Genomic DNA, 21,287 nt, shown 5'->3' on the forward strand with positions numbered 1-21,287 from the left:
ACATGGGACAAGATCACTCTTACTGTAGATAGCAATGCACTGCACGCACACACACACCACCCTCTATCTCCTCCAAGGGTTGTTCATCTCCTGGCAGCAGGAAATGTGGATAGTGAGTGCCAATCAATCTGTGTGTGTGCAGTGCAATGCGATCTACAGTAAGAGCAATCCTGTTTCATGTGTTGTATAGATGAACGCTCTTCTGACAGGAGGGAGAGCACAACACAGCGCACCTCCTCCTGGCTCTTTCTTTTCTGCTCCAGTCTCCTGTCTCCTTGTCCCAGCTGTGAGTGCGGCTGGAGTGGGGGGAAGGAGCTTGGCGGTGGTCAGCCAGGCAGAACTGTAATCTGGGTGGACATGCCCCACAACAGCATCCCCTAAATCCGGCCCACTGTGTCTCTCACCCAGCAACTGAAAGCCAGCGTGGGGGGGGAACAGGCTTTCAGTTGCTGAGTGAGTGACACAGAGGGCATTTTTCCTTTTCTGTTCCACTGATCCTCCTGCTGTCTGGGGCCCCTGTGTGCCCTGGCCCCCTACAGCAGGACCAGTGGTAACCCCTATCAGCCTTCCTGATCCCTAGTTAAATTTAGTGTTTTTTAAGCTGAGCTGTAGCAAGCCCTAGCTTTGTTTACTTTTTCTGTGGGTTATCTCTAAGCCCTGGACATCGATAATGTATACCTGCTGAAGTTTAGTTGTCTGCAGTAGTTAGTATGAGACAAAACAATGTGTGAGTTATAAACATTTATCCACCCTAGCCAATCATTGAGGGTTTTGGTTAAGTGGTGTGAGCTGAGGAAAGGGTAGTGATGAATGTTTAGTGCAAACCTTCCAGAGGATTCTTTCCTGTTGCATCATGGCTGCATACATTGGGTTGTGGCTCCGCCCCTATAACCTGATAGGACTGGTTAACTATAAGTTTTCAACTAGACACCCACAAACAGTATTCTCCTTTTTACCTGACTTGATTGGGACTGGATGGATCATGTGATACCCCTTACCTCATTCGCCCTAGTCAGGTTCAGTCTCTCCTGGGTGTAAGTCCCCAGCCTGTACAGCCTCTAAATGAGTTCTATGGAGGGTACCCGAATCTGGTGTTCTCGGGTGGGGGGGGGGGGGGTTGTTTTGCAGCATTGAAAATAACTTTAAACAAGCCTGGTTCTCTGCAGCCATTCTCTTTTACTGCCTTCCTTATAAATGTTTCTGCTATATTCTGTTGTTCTAAACCCTGTAGTCCTCCTGTGTTCCTCTGCCCTTTTCCATGATGCTGGCCGCACTTCGGGGCTTCTGAGCATGCCCAGCAGGAAGTGAAAAGAACAGAGATCTCCATTGCCAGTTTCTAAGAGAGCGCCGGAGTCCACTGGTCATGTCTGAGCATGCTTGGCAATGACATTACTTCCTCCCTGTCAGCTCCACTTTTAAAAAGGAAATTTTCTCTTTATGACTGCTTCATTGGCAGTTTTGCTGCAGAGATGTTGGGACCTTGCTTCTCTTCTGGTTTGTACCTTTGTATTATTCTTTCTGACACATATCATATATATATGCATGTAACTCTTTTAGGGCTATGTTAGCATGTCACTCAGCTGGGTCTCACTTGTATTGTCTGTCTATTCATTGACTATATCTTTTAGGTGTTACAATCCTTCTGTCCATGGAGGCCACTGCCCAAGCAGACCACCCTCAGCTTACAAGGTAAGGGGTTTGGTAGGTAGTTAAAAATAGACCAAAAGAGAGCCACATTACTAACACTGTCATAACTTGACAGCCCTCCCAGGTCATCAAGATCCTCCACTTAAAAACAGGACAGAACTTTCCAGCCATACTTCCCCTTCAAGGGACAGATGACCTAGAATACCTCACACCGGGTCCTCCTCCTGTCACCATCACTCCCTCCAAGCAAGGTCGTTCCTGCTTTGAGGAGGCAACCAAAGAAAATTATGAAGATCTTACAGATTTAATTAGAGAGTCTGTTAAGGAGACTATCCTAAAGGCCTCTGCTCCTGATTTAGAGGCAGCAGCCTAGAACACTGCTACTCCAGCACCCCAAGTTCCTTGGAAATGAAATAGCTTGTCAGAGACTATTCCTTGGTGGAACCATTTGCCAAATCAGTCAAAGAAGCGATTGGTCGGGAGGAAGCTGAAGAAAGACCTTACAAAGTCAAAAGATACTTTCCTAATATTAAAAAGAGCCAGGGGCCTTCCCTTTCATTGATGAGCTTGATAAACGTATCCAGGACGAATGGCAGAAGCCAGACAAGAGGACAAGTATCAGTAGCAGACTTGCAAGATTATACCCATTAAAGCAACCCAAGGTTAACCCTTTAGTTTAGTTTAGTAATTGACGCATCTTTGATGCATTTGGTGAGTCATGTTACCCTTTCAATGGAAGATGCCGTCATCTTTTGCAATGTTCTAGACCGCAAAATATATTTCGACCTAAAGCGTGTATATACAGCAGCAGAGGGAGCCTGCAGACCAACCATTGCATTGACAGCAGTCGGGAAGCAATTATTGGACATTCAACATTGAGAAGTCTTTAGTCGAGGGAGCAGATCAAGAGAAGCTTTTAACAAGGAAGGCAAGAAACTAGTTGGACGTTTAGGGTGACAACATAGACTCACAAATACAATTAACATATTTTATTGTAACCAAATAGATAAAAACATTAGCTCATAAAAAATAGGCCGATAGAATGGACCTCTTTCAGAAGTCTCCTGCAGAATAAGACACCTAAAACATCAAAACAAAACAAAAAGTGATAAACTGGTTCACAACCAGATATAGTATAACAAAAATGGTGTCCTCCATGGGCAGGCAGTCCCACCCAATCTATCTCTATGCGCTTTGTGGGAATGCAAAAATAAGGATGGGAGAACGGTTCGGCCTAAGCATGAGTTTTGGCCGAACATTGGCTATTCGCCTGTTCGAAGAACACCTGAATTATCAGTGCGTTCGACCATTTGTTCAGCCCGCTGAATGACCACAATGCACTCCGCTGCCGTACAGTGCATTATAGAGAACCTCTATAGGGTTACAGTGTAAAGGCGCCTCAGACACCCAAAGACTAATTTTTCTGCACCTTTGTTTGACAAGTGCATATCATTTCAATTTTTGACAGAAAGGCTAATTCTTGTTTTTATCAAGAGTATCTCTATAGGGTTATGGTGTGAAGGTGCCACAGATACCCAAAAACCAATTTTTCTGCACCTTTTTGACAGGTGCATATCATTTAAATTTTTGACAGTAAAACCAATTCTTGCTTTCATCGAGAGTACCTCTATAGGATTAAGGTGTGAAGGTGCCACAGACACCCAAAGACCCATTTTTCCACACCTGTTTAACAGGGGCATATCATTTCAATTTTTGACAGCAAGGCAATTCTTGTTTTCATCAAGAGTACCTCTATTGAGTTGCGGTGTAAAGGAACCTTCGACACCCAAAGACCAATTTTTCCACACCTGTTACTTCTATTCAATTCAACCAGAATTCATCAAAAAAAATCTCTAATCTTGTTCCCAGTGCACCACATTGTGGTCTCATCATACAGACTGGCTCCCCAAGCCGTAAATTACAAAATAAAGAAAGCTTGCAGTGAAAATGTCATTTTTTTGGCTTTATAAATGCAATTAATTCTGCAGCAGCTTCATTACACAGTACAGATGTGCCACTTTGCTCATAGACTAAAGGGACCCCCCCCCCAGGCACTATATTGAAAGACATTTTTATTGTTATTTCTCATTTGGATGCTTTCACTTTAACCACTTCTGGACCGAGCCCATTTCTGACACATGTTGTTTACAAGTTAAAATCTGTATTTTTAGCTAGAAAATTACTTAAAACCCCCCAAACATTATATATATTTTTTTAGCAAAGACTCTGGAGAATAAAATGACGGTCATGGCAATATTTTTTGTCATGCAGTATTTGCGTAGCGGTCTTTCAAATGCGATTTATTTTGGGAAAAACATTTCACTGCATTTAAAAAAACTAAACAGTAAAGTTAGCCCATTTTTGGTATATTGTGAAAAGTTGATGTCACGTCGAGTAAATAGATACCTAACATGTTATGGTTTAAAATTACCAGTGGAATGGCGACAAACTACGGTCATTAAGAATCTCCATAGGCGAATATTTAAATTTTTTTAATGGCTACCACTTTGGAGTTACAGAGTAGCTCTTTTTTTAGAATCTCTCTCCCTCTGGCGATCGCGGCGATACCTCACATGTGTGGATTGAACAGCGCTTTAATTTGCGGGTGCGTCTTCCGTATGCATTTTTTTTTGTGCACGAGCTCACGGTGACGGGGGGCGCTTTACATTTTTTTTCCTATTTATTTTATTGAATGTTTTAATTTTAGCACAGTTTACAATCTTATCACTTTTATTACATCCCTTGCGACAGTAATAGGCAGTGACATGTACAGTACTCTTTATGGAGGAATCGGGGGTCTAAAAGACCCCAGACCCCTCCACTGCACTTCAATGTATTCAAAATGCCGAAATCTGCATTTTTGAATACTGACAAGGACGTGACATCATCATGCCGCTTCCGGGTTACTACATCGGAGACCCGATCAAAGCCGAATCTGGCTTTGATCGGAACTCCAACCAGCCGGCAGATGTGCCAGCTGGTTGATCGGGTCTCCCGGTGGAATGGGAGACCCGGGCAGAGCCGGGGAAGGGGGAGCATCCCCTAACGCTCATTGGGGTAATGGCCGAGCTGCTCCCGAGCCGCATTGCCATTACCACCTGAAAGCTAACCACCGGCTGTAAAAAATTATACTGGGATGATGCTTCTTGCTGCAGGCATCACCCCGGTACAACCATTTCTCCAAGCTGACGTAGAGCTACGCTGGTTTGCAGGAAGTGGTTAAGCATCAGTAAATCACTGCTCATTTAAGAATTAATTTTTTTTACAAACTTTTTTTTCATTGAAACATGTCCCCCAGGGCAGTATTCGGACCCCCCATAACCATTGTATACCCAATTACTTGCATATAAGCCTTCAAAATGGGCACTTTTGATTTTTCCAGTGCGGGTCCCATAGATTTCAATGGGGTTTGTTATTAGGTTCCAAACTTTCGCAATGTTTGAATGTTCTGGTGTGAACCGAACAGGGGGTGGTTTGGCCCATCCCTATGCAAGAACTGAAATTGGCATGGCATTTCTTTAGCAGAGGCACCTGTGGTTATAATTACACTGTCCGCAAGAGCAATGCTATCCTTGGTTGTAGCCAGAAGGGCTCTATGGCTAAAGACTTGGGCAGCGGATTCTGCATCAAAGACTAATTAGTGTAATATCCCCTATGATGGCGTCAACTTGTTCGGCTCCAAGCTGGGCTTAGCCATTTCTAAGATGACAGGTGATAAGTCAGGCTTGATCCCATTGGATAAGAAGACCAAATCCTAGATGGGCCTTTCTTACAGAGGCAACCTCCTGGACAAATACAGCAAGATTCTACAGACCTGGCAATGAATTTAGAAGGAATTGGCCACTCTTCCTTCTTGGGCCTCCAGATGCATAAGACTTCTTCGGTTGGAGACCAGGTAAAGTTCTTTTGAGGACACACCTGTCCAGTCTGTGAAGGTTTGGGCCAGGCTCAGGCTTCACACACTGGTATTGGCAGAACATGTGAGCGATCCGTGGGTGGTGTCCACCATTTCATTCAGTCACTGTTGGCGTTTCAAGGGGAAAGCCCCAAATGATAATTTCCAAACAACCAGACCTCCTTTAGATGGGGGAAAAAGGAAGATAATGGCCAAATACATCTTAGATCTACTTCAGAAGCAGGCAATTATGGAGGTACCAGTCTCTTAGCAAGGCCAAGAAATGTACATGCCCTTATTTCTAGTGAAGAAAAAAACAGGGGATCTTCCTCCAGTGCTGAATCTAAAGGGTCTTAACAGGAAAATTCATCTCAAGTCCCTCACGATGGTCAATACTGCTGTAGCACTGCCCCCTAGAGGGCTGCTGAAGATTATGCTTAAGGTATGCCTGGGTTACCCGTAGCAACTTCAAGCAGAAACCTTAGTACTTTAACTTCTTGGCTCAAAGATCAGTCCTGGGGATGTTGTTTTTGTGGTTTTATTGTAATTGGGATGGGAGAAGGGATGAGTGGGATACTCCAACTGTTAACTATTCAAAATGCTGAGGACTCTAAACTTGAGAATGTGGCAAGGCCGCTGCTTTATCCTGCCACTTGAATGAAGATAAGGTAACCCCCTTTCTCTCTGGGCTAGCTGACACCCGTCCACTGACTCTACACTCGGAGTGGTCCTCTCCTGGGCAGACTCCTCGGCAAGTTCCTCTGTACTCACGGACACTGTTTTTCCAGATTTGGCTGTGCCCCAACTGTAGTCAGCTTCTCCTGCACCTCTAGGTTCAGTCTCATGCCCCTGGTACACCAGGCTGACTGCCTGTGACCACCACTAACTGTTGCAGAAGAGGAGGCAGCCACCACCCTCCTTCTGGGATCTGGCTTCCCACCCAAAGACCTCTAACTCATGTGCCCATAGCTTTTTATACCCTGTCCTATAATGCACCACTGTCTGTGCCAACCCACTGGGACAGTTTTAAAAGCCTACCATTGTGTACCATTGGTCAGGTTTCCTCTAGCATCCAACGTGCCTCCCCATTGGATCAGGTAGAGAAATTCCCTAAGCCCAAATGAATACACCTGGTACACCAGGCAGACCTGACTACAAATCCTGCTCCCTGATAAGCAGAGTGCACATATGTTTTGCCTGCTGCTCTTCTGATAAGCAGACAGAGCCAAAACTACACTCCCTGACTAGCAGATCAAAAAAGCAAAGAGGTTTCCAGTCACTACTTACCAACCAGCCAGCAACCAGCCAAATTAACCTGTCTAACAGTATGCGTTAAAAACAGGGATTTAGTTGCACACATTTGCAAATACATGCGTAAGCTGCAGGCCGCGACAAGGCACCCTGATATCTGCAGTCCCTAACTCTACCTTTAAAGAGTCTCCACAATGGGAGCAGATGCATTCTGATGAGATAGATGGAGGACAGGTGACTGGAGGGAGCCCACCCCTCCTTAAAGGCGCAGGGTCACACTGAACGCCCAGCACATAGCACAATGGCAGCAAAGGTGTCAGTGCGTTGCCTGACCAATATAAACTTTATACGATATTGCAAAAAGTGGTCACCTCCCCCACCTATAACTGGTCTTAATAGTAACATAGTTACATAGTTACATAGTTTGCCTTTTCCATCATTATCTGGACGACATCCTCCTGCTTGCCAGTGACAGAGATACTCTTGTGCAGTATCGGAAGCTCCTGATTTACACGCTTCAACACTTCAATTGGATGATAAACTGGAAAAAGAGCAATCTACATTCTACACAAAGGATGGTCTTTCTGGGCGCACTACTAGACACACAAATAAACATGGTTTAGCTTGCGGAGGGGAATCCACAAAGTAAAAAGGGCTTTATCAGCAAAGAAATTGCCGGTCAGACAATGTCTCAGCATCCTGGTGTCTATGACCTCCACGTTTCCAATGAATCAATGGGCCCAATGGCATACAAGAACCTGGAGTATTGATGCATCAATCATCATCCCTAACAGGGCAAAACAATCCCTTTGAATCACCCCTTTGTTCCCCTGCAAGCAGAAGTTGTCACTTCGGACGCCACTCTAGAAGCTTGGGGAGCACATTATCAACATAAGGCAGCCCAGGGTCACTGGGTGTTCAATCCTCAGGGTGTATTCACAAATACCTTGGAACCCTGCATCCATGGTGGTAAGCACAGGGATAGTCTCCTGAGTGACAGGTCTAGAGCTGGGAGCAGTGGCATTTGCTAAATGTATGCCAAGGTTTTGTTCCTTGAGTTTCAGGGGTATGCGCGAGGTTGATGTCCAAGAAGCAACTTCAGGCTCCAGAGTCAATATTCGCCCACAGCTTGACTTCCTTTTCAGCAACCTGCAGGGAGGCGGGGAGTGCATACAGTCACAGATACCTGGAGGTATGAGGGGAGTGGAAGGCTGGACTTACTTGGGTGAACAGGACAACTGTGAAGGAAACGGCCTTGTCATCTGTGTGCTCTCTTTTTATGCATTAAAGCAGAACTGAGTAGGCAATTTTGCATGTGTTCCCCATCAGAAATATTATTGGACTGGAGAACAGAGACTGGGATTGTTGGTCCTGGAACCTTTAACATAATCCATGTGAGAGGGAAGGCCTGAGTGCATTCGGACCATCGCTCCCGCAGCTCTCGGTCTAGTTGGATAGAGGCTTGGATGAGTTCCTCTAATCATGCAGGAGCCTCTATCCTAGCCAACTCGTCCTTGAGAGTCTCGGGTAAGCCTTGCCGAAACTGGTATTTTAGGGCAGCATCATTCCACCTGGTATCAGCTGACCATTTGCAAAACTCTACAATATAATCCTCCACCGGTCATCTGCCTTGTACTAGAGCATGAAGGGCAGATTCGGCAGTGGCAGTCCGCTATGGATCATTATATAGGGTAGCCATAGCTTCAAAGAAGGTGGCAACTGAATCCAATACTAAGGTATTTTGCTCAAGGAGGTTATCAACCCAGGACTGTGGCTCATCTGACAAAAGTGAGATGATGAAACCCACCTTGACAGTCTCAAGAGAAAAATTTCTTAGTTGCATGACAAAGTAAAGTTTGAAGGCATTTTTGAAAACCCTAATTTTAATCGGTCATCTGAAAAGCATTTAGGAGTGGGAACTCCAGCGCGGAAGCACCTTTTTTGGCTGGCACAGTGGACCAACACCAGCAGACGTCATGGCTCCTCAAATCATCACTGACTGTGGAAACTTCACACTGGACCTCATGTAACTTGGATTCTGTGCCTCTCCACTCTTCCTCTAGACTCTGGGACCTTAATTTCCAAACAAAATGCAAAATTTTCCACAGTCTGATGATTTAGGGAGTCATCTGCTGGTGTTGTCCAAAGTTAGCACAGTCCTCTACCAGGAAATTCTAGAGCACTTCATGCTTCCCTCTGCTGACCAGCTTTATGGACATACTGATTTCATTTTCCAGCATTACTTGGCATCTGCCCACACTGCCAAAAGGAACTATATCTGGTTTAATGATCATAGTATCACTGGCTTGATTGGCCAGCAAACTTGCCTGACCTAAACCCCATAGAGAATTTGTGGGGTATTGTCAAGAGGAAGATGAGAGACACCCGACCCAACAATGCAGATGAGCTGAAAGCCATGAAACCTGAACTTTAACCACTTTAAGACCGGAAGATGTTGCTGCTTAATGACCAGGGCCTATTTTGCGATTTGGCACTGCGTGATTTTAACAGACAATTGCACGGTCGTGCGATACCCAAATGAAATTGATGTCCTTTTTTCCCCACAAATAGAGCTTTCTTTTGGTGGTATTTGATTACCTGTGTGATTTTTATTTTTTGCGCTATAAACAAAAAAATAGCGACAATTTTTTTAACATTTTAGGCCAATTTGTTTTCTGCTACATATCTTTGGTAAAAAAAATCGCAATAAGTGTATTTTGATTGGTTTGCGCAAAAGTTATTACGTTTACTAAGGGAAAGATTTATGTCATTTTTATTGTTTTTTTCTTTTACTAGTAATGGCGGCGATCTGCGATTTTTTGCGAGGCTGCGACATTGCGGTGGACAGATCGGACCCCTGACTGACATTTTTGACATATTTGGGGGTACCAGTGACATTACTACAGTAATCAGTGCTAAAAATTTGCACTGTTACTGTAATAATGACACTGGCAGGGAATGGGTTAACAGTATTGGTGATCAAGGGGTTAAATGTGACCCTAGGGGCGTGATTATAACTGTGGGGGGCGTGGCTTGTGAAGTCATCACAGAGACTATATAGCAGGATCACATGACATCTGTCATCACTTCAGGGAGAAGTACGGACGGCTGTGTTTACATCAGCCGTCCGTCCTTCTCTGTCAGCAGTAAGAGATCGCCAGCGTCAGGCGGCCATCGGAGCCGCCTGACAACCGCACTGGATTCCCTGCTGATGAGTGGGGGCGGGAGCACGCCGGCGGTGGTGCACGCTCGCCTCCTAGCGCCTCCCAGGCGAGCGCCGTACATGTACAGGGTTTTGCCTGGGAGAGCCTACCTGCCGCTGTACATCTACGGCGGCTGGTCGGCAAGTGGTTAATAAAACCTCTGCAGTGCCAAAGGCTGATTGCCTCCATGCCACGCTGTATCGATGCAGTATTTCATGCAAACGGAGCCCCGACCAAGTATTGAGTGCAAACTATACTCTACATGGACATACTTTTCAGTAAGCCAAACCTTTTTGTATTAAAAATCCTTTTTTTTAATTGGTCTTATGTAATATTCTAATTTTCTGAGATACTGAATTTGGGGTTTTCACTAGCTGTAAGCCATAATCACCAAAATTAAAAGAAATAAATGCTTGAAATATATCACTCTGTGTTTAACACATCTATATAAAATATATACTGTATGTTTTACACTATGTGGACCCTCTTTTTCTTCCTTAATGGTCACATCTGAGGAACACCAGGGGCTTGTTTGGCCAGACATGTTACCTTCTTTTCCAGTCTAACCATTGAGGGAATCGCTTTGAGTGCTGGATCATTATTTAAACACATGTCTATAGTGCGCATGCGCGCGGCGCCGGGTCAGGACATGGATTGACCGCGCTCCGCACAACCCGCCGGCTTTACAGCAAAAATTGGCTGCTAGACCGGAGACTCGATCTCCCAACTAGGCGCAGGACACAGGCAGAGCAAGGATGCGCCGGGGGGCAACGGGCACAGGCAAGAAAAAATCCGCTACAGCGGCCCATCCACCTTACAAGCCACGCCATTCCCCCATAGGCTCTGCACAGCATCCCAATATAGCCGCGACCCGCGGCGTGGCCTCGCGGGGCGTCCCTGCTCCGGCCACTCAGCCTCCGGCGTCACCCTTACAGAGGACGACTACATCACCCTCGCACAGCGCTGGACACCCCTCACCGGCGACACCTCGGATGGAGGAGGTAGGGGATCCATTTTCTTCACAATCCCAGGGGGCCACGTCCTGCAGCTTCTCCCCTTACCGGGCCTCACTACATGGGGACATGGAGGGGGCCTCATCCCCAGCGTCTTCCTTAGACAGACAAATGGCTGATATAGCGGAGATGGCCTTGAGCCAGGGCAGCCCCGCGGCCCCCCCCCCCTCCTCTCCAGGCCACCTACTCGGGCGATTCGGTTCTTATTGCCAGATTTTCGGCCCTATTACAGCAGGAACTTTCTAAGGCCTGCGCCACCATTACTGCCACCATCAAGTCAGACTTAAAAGGGGACTTTCAGGAAATAGGAGGCAGACTTGATTCCATAGAATCCAAAGTTGATGGCACCGTTAAGAAGGTCAACCAAAACCACAGGCTAATTGTCTCACTCCAGGATCAGCTGGATCAAGCTAAGGACAAAATTGAGGACCTTGAGAATAGGTCTCGCAGGTATAATTTTAGACTCAGGGGGCTCCCTGAATCGATAACTGACCTGGAGCCGGCCATACACAGGCTTATGACTGACCTTGTCCCTGATATCTCACAGCATCACCTGGAACTGGACCGCTTTCACCGGGCCCTGACGGCCCCGCGCTCGGATGGCTTGCCCAGAGACGTTATTGTAAAACCGCACTTTTACAGAATAAAGGAAAAAATCATGGCGGCTGCCCGCTTTCGCAATGATGTCACTCTGCTCGACCACCCGGTGCAGCTGTTTGCGGACATTTCCCAGACGACCATACATAAGCGACGGTCCCTGAAGCCGCTGCTGACCCATCTGATCAACCGCCAAATCAAATATCGGTGGTCATACCCATTCAAGCTGTCCTTCTCCTTTAAGGGTAAATCCCACTCCTTTTCCAGTTTCCATGAGGGAGAGGATATCCTCCTGGACTTGGGCATCATCTCCAGGGAAGCTCCCCCAGCCAGATCCCCGCGGGGCTCTCCGGAGGAGGACCCCAGGCCCTTGTCACCTTTGTGGTCGCAACCTGCGAAGAGAGGGAACGCCAAACCACGCACCCCACCGTGATAGTCTGACTGTCTACTAGTCCAACTGGGCTTCTACCTTCCCTTTATGATACATTTTTAGTCCCCCTCTCTCGCCCCGTTATTGCCCCCCATTCTCCCCCTTTTTTTTTTTTGGTGGGGAGCTGGACCCGGGGTCCTGGTGCTCTGTGATCTGGGGGCGTCTTCTGGTATATTTGTCTCGGGGACGCCCCTGGGTTGCAGGCCCGGGTTGCCGTGGCTGAGGGGCCTGATTGTTCGACTGATTCCCTTATCGCTGGAATCCTGGACGGTTCTCTTGAGAGGGGGATCCTGTTGGGCTTGCCCGCCCGGGCTGTTCTTCCTTTTTATTCTATACTGGGCCCTTATGGGGAGCTCCGGCTCTCAGAAAGGTTACTGTTGTTTACTGTTATTTACGATTTGTTGCTGTTGCTAATGCTATTTAATACTGTGCCTCTGCGATAGTTCACCTGTGCCTTTGGTATGCGGGGGGGGGGTGCTTCCCTCCTGGCCGGGGTCCCCTACCTGGGGGGGGCTCGGCTTGGGGGCTGGTGCCCCTTTCCTGGTAATGCAAACTGCTCTACAGGCTAATAGTGAAGCGACGCGGGTTGTTTCCGCATGCAACTTCCTGCGGCCTTGCTCTCGGCGATGGGCTGTGAGCAACCTCGCACAAGATTACGGGGTGCTGGACCCCACAACCAGCCTACTATGTTTTTTGTGCTTGATTTTCTGGCGTGTCCACCGCCCCCCCCCTCCCCCTCTACGGGGGTTGGGGGGGGGGGGCGGGGGATTCCCTGTTTCCCCCTTTGTGCTCTTTGTTGTCTTACTTTTCTCTAACCCCTCTCTCCTCTTCCCTTCCCTGGCGGCGGCTGCTCGATATCCGGATCCCTTTGGCTTGGCTCTGGGTCTTTGGAATCCTACAGTACGGGGTGAACGACATCTACCGACCTCCACAACATACAGGCGAGTACAACCTTCCGAACCAACATGACACGTCCTACTACCTGTGATTTTAAAATTCTCACACACAACGTGCAGGGCCTCAATGCCCCTGTAAAAAGGGCGAAAGCATTTCACTTTTACCACAAGCAGGGCATTGACGTCCTTCTCCTGCAGGAGACGCACTTCTCTCGCACTTCGGCTCCTAAACGCCTTAGCGCTAAATTCCCCACTTGTTACATGTCCAACAGCGTAGACAAGAAAAAAGGGGTGGCGATCTGCATAGCCAAGAAGGTCCCGTTTACACCTAGGGAGGTAATCCGAGACAAGGAGGGGAGATATGTTATGGTCCAAGGCAGAATAAATGAACATGATGTAACTTTTGTTTCCTATTATGCCCCTAATGTGGGACAGCTCCCCTTCTTCCTGGAAATGCTGAAGGTGGTGATGCCACGCGCGACAGGCCATGTGATATTTGGGGGTGACAGTAATGTCCCCTTGGACCAGGTTATGGACAAATCTGATTCCCTGCACGCCTCATTGAAGCACGCCCCGCGACTGGGGGTTAAGTTGGCTCGTCTTCTGCACTCCACCGACTTGGTGGATGTGTGGAGGAACGACCACCCCACGACGCGTGATTTCACCCACTATTCCCACGCCCACAAGAGCTACGCTCGTATAGACCATCTGTTTGCCCTGTCGGCCCTCCTCCCCTTTGTGCTGAAAGCACAGATTATTTCTACCCCATGGTCTGACCACTCCCCTGTGGTTATGACCATCTCGGACCTATGGACTAAGCCTAAGCCCTCCTCCTGGAGGCTTAACGCCTCCTTGTTGAATGACCTGATCATCTTCCAGGAAGTGTTGGACAGCTTGAAACAATACTTTCTTGATAACCCAGCAACTGATACTTCCCCGGCTATAATATGGGCGGCGCACAAAGCGACGATAAGAGGTAAGCTAATCCAAATCGCTTCTCGGAAAAAGAGGGAACGCGACGGGGAGATACAGCGACAGGATGCTGAGCTGAGAGACCTCTTGCGGGAACAGAGGAGGGCCCCTGGGGTGGACATCAGGCATAAGATTGATGCGGCACGTGTAGCCCTCAACTTCAGCCTGACCACCAAAGCTGAGAAATCCATCCGTTGGTCGAGAAATAGATATTACACCTTGGGTGATAAACCCCACACCCTTCTGGCCCGCAGGTTGGCCCCGAGGCTCCATTCTCCGGCCCTTCCGAAGCTGCGGCTCCGGACTGGCCTCCGGACCCAGGACCCGCAGCTGATAGTGAACGAATTTTACCACTTTTATTCGCAGCTTTACTCCCAGCCGCAACCGCTTAGACAGGCCTCTTTCGAGGAATTTTTTCGCGATATTCCCCTTCCTCGACTCTCCTCCCAGCATGCGTCTATCATGGACCGAGAATTCTCGGACTCTGAGGTACTGGCAGCTATCAAAACTATTAATCCTAACAAAGCGCCCGGCCCTGACGGGTTCTCTGGCCACTACTATAAGAAATTTCATGAAGTATTGGCATCACATCTCTGTTCTTTTTTCAACTCCGTTCGGGCAGGGACCCCGATCCCGAAATACGAGAACAATGCTTTCATCCATGTCCTTCCGAAACCTGGCAAGGACCATGGGAACTGCCTTAATTATAGACCGATCTCGCTTATAAACGTCGATCTTAAAATCATGGCGAAAGTGTTGGCAAACAGACTCAACACCTTTTTGGCGGATTACATACATCCGGACCAAGCTGGTTTTGTACCCGGTAGGCAGGCACCGGACCAAACGAGACGCGCGATAGATGTCATATCGGCCCTTCAATCCAACTGGGATGGCTTGGGTAGCCGGAGGGGCATGCTACTGTCCCTAGACCTTCATAAGGCGTTCGACTCCCTGTCCTGGGACTACCTTCTGCAGACATTGGAGCGCTTCGGTTTCGGGAGTAATTTTCTTACCCTCATTCGCACGCTATACGACGACCCCATTGCGAGGCTATCGATCAAGGGTTATGGGTCCCCCTTTTTGGACGTCCGTAGGGGTACCCGTCAGGGGTGTCCCCTATCCCCGTTGTTATTTATTTTAGCCTTGGAACCGTTGGCCATTAAGTTACGCCTCAACCCGGATGTCCGGGGTATACAATGCGGGGGCATTGAACATAAGTGTGCTCTATTTGCAGACGATATCCTACTGTATATCTCGTCCCCCCTTGTCTCGATCCCCAAGCTGCTCCGAGACCTGGAGAAGTTTGCGTCCATCTCGGGACTTAAGGTTAACCCCTCCAAGTCGCAGGCTCTAAACCTAACGTTAGATGGGGCCACTTTAGCTACTCTTAAAGCCAATTTTGCGTTTGCTTGGCAAGAACGATCGTTGCCTTACTTAGGGATACACCTCACTACGTCTATAGCCACCCTCTACACACACAATTATCCGCCATTGTACAAAAAAATGAGGGAGGACTTGGCTGCTTGGACAGCCAATCCCCCGTCATGGTTCGGAAGGTTGAATTCGGTCAAAATGAATATTCTGCCTCGACTGTTGTATTTATTTCGTACCTTACCTGTGATGCTTAATATGCCTGATCTTAGGGACTTTCAGGGGATAGTTCTCCGGTTTATTTGGGGGGACAAGAGGCCCAGAGTCAATAGGCGCACTCTCTTCACCCCAAAGCTGAGAGGGGGTCTGGGGGTCCCGGACTTGGGCAAGTACTATTACGCAGCCCAATTGGCTCATCTGATTCGCTTCCATTCCCGGGACCCTCTCCCCATCTGGATGCAAATGGAGGCGGCCCATCTGCGGGTCCCCATTCATCATGCGATGTGGCTGCGGGCCAGAGACAGACCGGGCATACTTTGTCCCGCCCTGTCTCTCTCCCTGGGTCTTTGGGATAGGTTGTCGGGCAGGCATGCCTTCCGGTCCCCCCATGCCCCATTGGCGCCCCTGCTGGGCAACCCCTTGTTCCCACCGGGCCTGACCCCTTCAGCGTTTGAATGGTGGACAAACAAGGGGTTCCTCAGGCTGGCGGATCTATGCGACCATCGGGGCCTCCTCACCAGGGCCCAATTACTAGAAACCCATTCCCTCCCTGAGGGTGAGAGCTATCGCTATGCCCAGATATCCCATTTTGCTGCCTCCCTTAAACGTACCAGTGATATCACCACCTCCTCTCAGATGGAGAACCTCTGCCGAACGCTAGATAAACAAAAGAGTTACATATCCACGATTTATAATATATTGCAGAGCGATGACACTAAACTGTCTTATATGCAGCGTTGGGAGGAGGACCTGGGTGAGGACCTGGACCGGGCTGATTGGAATGCTCTAGCTCAATGTAGTTCTAAATCCATCCTTAACACCTCTCTAATTGAAGCTAATTACAAGGTACTTTTGAGATGGTACATGGTCCCGGTCAGGCTGGCTGCAGCGGTCCACACTGCGTCTCCCAACTGTTTTCGGGGATGTGGTCTGGCAGGCACGGTGCTCCATATTTGGTGGACCTGTTCTAAGGTGCGCCGATTCTGGATTCGTGTTTACAATTTCATTTACTCATTGACGCAAGTCAACTTGACCAAGGATCCCCTGCAAGCTCTCCTGGGCAAACCGATAGCGGGGATTTCTAAGCATAACAAACGCCTTATAGCTTTCGTGTTTATAGCGGCCAAGATTGCAATCGCACGATCCTGGCGCACCTCAGTAGTGCCGCTCGAGCTGCTCAAAGCCAAGCTGTCTTGGATTATGATAAATGAACGGATGGTAGCCATATTGAATGATAAGATGAAAATATTTGACAAGACCTGGGAACCGTGGATCCGCTATTTGGCAGGCCCCTCTTAGGGGGATTTTTTCCGGCTCTTTACTATTGCCGGACCGCACTCTCCGGGGACTCGTTCCCTGGGAGGGTGCTGAACCTGGATGTCGACTTTTTTCCTTCTTAACCAGCCGCTGCCGCTCTCCTTGACTTCCCTTCCTTTCTTTCCTTTTCCCTTTCTCTGCTTTCTCTTTTCTTTTGTTGTGTATTGATGGCGGGATGTCGTATTTTGTAGTCAGGTCCATGAGACTGCGGGTGGGGGTCGGGTTCCGCTTCCCCCTGGGGGCGCAGTGTGTTCCCGTAAGGGGCGCCCGGGGGGGGGGGGGCCTGGACGGCCCGCTCCTTTAAGCACTGAAGAGAGCGATCAGTACCTGCTTCACACTGGTTTGACTGCCATTGTTATTATTATTTGTTTTTTTTTCTCGACTCCTGCTATCCACAATATTTACTTGTACACATTTAATGCTTTCTGCACCATGTGCTCCATGTTGTTTTCAATGTCTATGGTTGGGCCATTTTGGCTCGTTACACTCTGTTGTACTTTTTCTAAAAATCAATAAAAATGATTGAAAATTAAACACATGTCTATACTCCTATAACGTGGAGTCTAGGGATCTGGTAAGCTCACATCCTGTTTATTATCACGGTGATGGTGCAACAGGTGGATATTCATCTAAACAATCTCATTTCTTTGGATATTACTTCAATGGACTTTCTATTCATCTGTCACTATGCACTTTAGTGTTCAAGCGCTATATGGACTATTTTTTAATGCTTTTTCCTTTGAACTTCATTTATTTAGTGCTGCAATTTTTATTATGTCACTTTTTGAACTGAATTACTAAAAGTTCTGTTCAGCCAGTCTTGTGACTCATGTCATCTACATGTGGCACCTATCACGCCTAAAATATCTTAAATGCAAATATGATCTTATTGGAAGGTTTTTGTTGAAATTAATGATCTGGTAACAGAGTTGATTTACAAAAACTGGAGAGTGCAAAGTCTGGTGCATGGTAGCCAATCAACTTCTAACTTCAGCATGTTTAATTAAGCTTTGACAAAAAAACTGAAAGCTATATACATTTCTTTGTAACTGGGACCCTTGGTTATATTCTCCCTGGTGCTCTCTACCGCAATAATCTCTTATTGCATAACAATTTGTTTACTGCAGCTCCTTACACCTTGGAATCCTCACCTTACCCATCCTATTATCTAACCTAGGCTCATTTTAATATCTCTGAATGCTGACTGATGCCTCTTCAGACATCCCTGTAGACAACCCCTGTATTTACAATATCTCACCGGCTCCTTACTTCCTTACTACCTTCCTTCATCCCTCCTTCAATCCCTCCTTCAATCTCCCTCTCCTTCTTCTCCTACCCTTATTACTTTGGAAAAATTTGCGGCACATTGTTAGAGTTGTTATTTTTTTTGTTACCATTACCTAGTCAACTCAATTGCACTGTTCTCTTTGTGACTCAATAAAAACATATTGAAAAAAAAAAAAAAAAAAAAAACTGCCCTAGGTTTTGCACTATCCAGTTTTAGCAAAGCAACTCCATTGTATACTTTAAAATTAGTGTAGTTCTATTCTCTGTGTTTTTTTTCTTGCCTTTCCTTGTAATGATGGGCTTCAGTTTGTAATGTCATAGCTGATGGATCCCCCCATGTCCATTCACCCAGCTTGCTCCTATTAACTACAGGGACAAGCAACTCCTTGTTCTGAGTCACAAAGCATCTAGTTCATACTTTGCAATGTGTTGCATCACAAATGTGGGAGTACTGATGTAATAAAATAGTGATCTCTCTCTTAATAGTTCTGCCTCTGTCAGATGTAATTACTAGCTCTTACCTGCTGAAAACCAAATTGAGAGATCTTGGGATTGTGGGATATACAGTGCTTTGCGAAAGTATTCAGCCCCCTTGAGCTTTTCGACCTTATGCCACATTTCAGGCTTCAAACATAAAGATATAAAACTGTAATTTTTGTGAAGAATCAACAAGTGGGACACAATCATAAAGTAGAACGACATTTATTGGATATTTCAAACTTTTTTAACAAATAAAAAACTGAAAAATTGGGCATGCAAAATTATTCAGCCCCCTTAAGTTAATACCTTGCAGCGCCACCTTTTGCTGTGATTACAGCTGTAAGTCTCTTGGGGTATGTCTCTATCAGTTTTGCACATCGAGAGACTGAAATTCTTGCCCATTTCTCCTTGCAAAACAGCTTGAGCTCAGTGAGGTTGGATGGAGAGCGTTTGTGAACAGCAGTTTTCAGTTCTTTCCACAGATTCTCGATTTGATTCAGGTCTGGACTTTGACTTGGCCATTCTAACACCTGGATATGTTTATTTGTGAACCATTCCATTGTAGATTTTGCTTTATGTTTTGGATCATTGTCTTGTTGGAAGACAAATCTCCGTCCCAGTCTCAGGTCTTTTGCAAACTCCATCATGTTTTCTTCCAGAATGGTCATATATTAGGCTCCATCCATCTTTCCATCAATTTTAACCATCTTCCCTGTCCCTGCTGAAGAAAAGCAGGCCCAAACCATGATGCTGCCACCACCATGTTTGACAGTGGGGATGGTGTGTTCAGGGTGATGAGCTGTGTTGCTTTTACGCCAAACATAAAGTTTTGCATCGTTGCCAAAAAGTTCGATTTTGGTTTCATCTGACCAGAGCACCTTCTTCCACATGTTTGGTGTGTCTCCCAGGTGGCTTGTGGCAAACTTTAAACGACACTTTTTATGGCTATCTTTAAGAAATGGCTTTCTTCTTGCCACTCTTCCATAAAGGCCAGATTTGTGCAGTATACGACTGATTGTTGTCCTATGGACAGAGTCTCCCACCTCAACTGTAGATCTCTGCAGTTCATCCAGAGTGATCATGGGCCTCTTGGCTGCATCTCTGATCAGTCTTCTCCTTGTATGAGCTGAAATTTTAAAGGGACAGCCAGGTCTTCGTAGAGTTGCAGTGGTCTGATACTCCTTCCATTTCAATATTATCGCTTGCACAGTGCTCCTTGGGATGTTTAAAGCTTGGGAAATCTTTTTGTATCCAAATCCGGCTTTAAACTTCTCCACAACAGTATCTCGGACCTGCCTGGTGTGTTCCTTGTTCTTCATGATGCTCTCTGCACTTTAAACTGACCTCTGAGACTATCACAGTGCAGGTGCATTTATACAGAGACTTGATTACACACAGGTGGATTCTATTTATCATCATTAGTCATTTAGGTCAACATTGGATCATTCAGAGATCATCACTGAACTTCTGGAGAGAGTTGCCTGCACTGAAAGTAAAGGGGCTGAATAATTTTGAACGCCCAATTTTTGAGCTTTTTATTTGTTAACAAAGTTTGAAATATCCAATAAATTTCGTTCCACTTCATGATTGTGTCCCACTTGTTGTTGATGCTTCACAAAAAATTACAGTTTTATATCTTTATGTTTGAAGCCTGAAACGTGGCAAAAGGTTACAAAGTTCAAGGGGGCTGAATACTTTCGCAAGACACTGTATAGGGGCTGATTTACTAAAGGCAAATAGACTGTGCAGTTCACAAAATGCAGTTACACTCTGCAAGGACATTTGCTCCAGAGCTTAGCACATTAGGTAAACCTTCACTTTGCAAAGAATACCCCATCATGTGCAAGGGAAAAAAAGCAGCATTTTGCCTGCAATTCATTGAATAAGGGGAATTAGCAGAGCTTCTACTCATTTACTAAGCTCTGGAGCAACTGCACTTGCAGAGTGCAACTGCATTTGCAAAGTGCACATTTCGATTGCCTTTAGTAAATCTACGCCATAGTTTCTCCACAGAAAGTGCTAGTTCTTACACTATTGACCAAGGAACTAACTCTCCCCAAAACTGATTGGCCTGTTTTAGGTGGATTAGATGAGTTTTCAGTCTCCAATGGCTTAACATTTGTGCAGGACCCTGGGACATTTTCCCCATTCCTGGATCTTGGCTGTAACAGACTTTACTTAAGTTGAGCTTCTGATGTCACCTGCTGAAATAAATTTAGCACGTATGCTCACTGTGGAAACATTTTCCGACAAAACTCTCATGATTTCTTCATAGAAAACATGCAGATAAAATGGTAAAATTGCCTGGAAAGCCAAGTTTATCCTTTGACAGACTTGCTTGGAGAGTTATAAAAGATCGTCGCTATGGTACCAGAAAGCTGCCAAAACCCAGTGGGGATAATAAAACCGTGTCTATTTCCACTTAAGAATGAAGAATTCAAGTTCCCAATGCAAGTCATTACACCTAAAATAGGTTTGCAACCAGTGCAAAAATTATATGGTATTTATGTTCAAGGGAAGGAGTTTAAAATAAACCTGTCATGTGAGACATTTATGGGCTATCATTGCTAATCTGAGTATATGAATTGCTTGGCTATTATTTTGTCCCACTGGATTAAATACTGAATTAATAACCAGTTACAAGAATGCAGATCAGGAAACCAGAGGGTCAGAATAACAGTCAGGTAACTATTATTATTGTTGTTTTCA

The sequence above is a fragment of the Pelophylax lessonae genome, assembly GCF_965119305.1.
Source record: "Pelophylax lessonae genome assembly, chromosome: 1".
Taxonomy (NCBI): Eukaryota; Metazoa; Chordata; class Amphibia; order Anura; family Ranidae; genus Pelophylax; species Pelophylax lessonae.